Genomic DNA, 1,874 nt, shown 5'->3' on the forward strand with positions numbered 1-1,874 from the left:
TTTTACGGCTCTAGCAATGATTCTAAACCCGTTTAATTTCAAGGACCCCCAGTTTGACATGCATTAGGCTACGGACCCACATTTAATAGCATTTCTATCTCTGGGACCCCCAATTTATATTGTAAAATCAATGCTAATTTAACTCAAAGTGTACAAATGGAACCAAATGGACCCATTAGGGTCCATTTGGTTCCATTTGTACACTCTCTGAGTTACAGACCCATAAGGGTCCATTTGGTTCCAAATTATCATTTAGCTGGGTCCCCCCTGGAACTCCCTCAAGTACCCCTGGGGGTCCCCGGACCCCACTTTGGGAACCACTGAATTACACAGACCATGAAGCCTTGAATTCATGGAGATTCTTTTTTAGTTTTTGTCACATTCCTGAGCCTATATATACTTTGGTGACCTGAGCCTGTATATACTTTGGTGACCTGAGCCTATATATACTTTGGTGACCGGGGTCATCGCGGGTCAGTAGGAGACTCAGTAGGAGACCAGTCTCCTATATCGGAGACTCCACCAGCTATCACATTATTGGTTTAGGAATGCAAAACATCTCCAAGACACTTCATGGGGTGTCGTGTGTAATTGATAGAAAATATCTCAAGCTGTCAAACTGGTGACGACTTGTAGAGTTCTCAACTTAATCTGAAAATTAAGGCCCGAACTGGGCCCTAACTGTTCCGGCCCGAGGCCCGAGGCCCGGCCCAACTAATTTGCATACATTTTAGGTCCCTTAAGCGTTGGGTGACTCGGGTAGGATCAGGCTTGGGCAGAATTTGGGAACCCTGTATCACAGTATAAAAGTTTAACGCCAGTCAGAACCATCTTCATAATAGATAAATACACAAACTGAATTATTATTTTTATTATTGTAAAAAAAATGCAATAGCTTATATATATATTTTTTTAGCCCGAGGCCTGGTTCGGCCCTACTAATTAGCATAACTTTCGTCGGGCAGGGTCGGGTTCGGGCAGAATTTGAAAACTCTAACAGCTTGGGATGGATTTGACCATAACTCTATGATTTGACCATAACTCTATGATTTGACCATAACTCTATGATTTGACCATACGGCACTATTTGCAAGAAAACTGTTTTCACAGAAAACACGGATTGGGTCCAGTGTTGTCATCATGTGTTTGGATCTCCTGCCTTGTTCCAAAACATCTATCCAACTGTAAAGTCTGCAGTCATAATAATAACGGATTCTGTTTCAGGATAAACGTGTTCCGCACAGGCACATTTCTGTCAATATTTCTTCCACATCTGAATGACATTATCTATGGTCAAGAAGCTGTTGGCCATAGATAATAACACACACACATCAACGCGCGCGCACACACACGCACGCACACAGAGAGAGAGAGTGGGCACATATATTATATAGTATAGTTTACATATACTCCACTGTTACGTTCTTAGTTTACGCATGATTCATGATAATTACTTTTTTATATATGTGATGTATGCCATGCTTTTGTTATTGCTTAATGTAAATCGTTCTGGATTAAGAGCGTCTGCTAAATGCCTAAATTGTAAATTGTCTCACACACACACACACGCACACGCACACACACACACACACACACACACACACACACACACACACACACACACACACACACACACACACACACACACACACACACACACACACACACACACACACACAGAGAGAGAGAGAGAGAGAGAGAGAGAGAGAGAGAGAGAGAGAGTGGGTGGGTGGGTGTGTGTGTGTGACGTGTACAAGCATGCATGCCGTGTGACGTCCCCACTCCACTCCCTCGGCTAATTCAACCCCAGCAGACATACAGCGCGCCATGCGCTTTCACTGATCAGAGCGCAACAGGAGCGCGTACACTACAAC

Source organism: Electrona antarctica (assembly GCF_951216825.1).
Source record: "Electrona antarctica genome assembly, chromosome: 24".
NCBI classification, from domain to species: domain Eukaryota; kingdom Metazoa; phylum Chordata; class Actinopteri; order Myctophiformes; family Myctophidae; genus Electrona; species Electrona antarctica.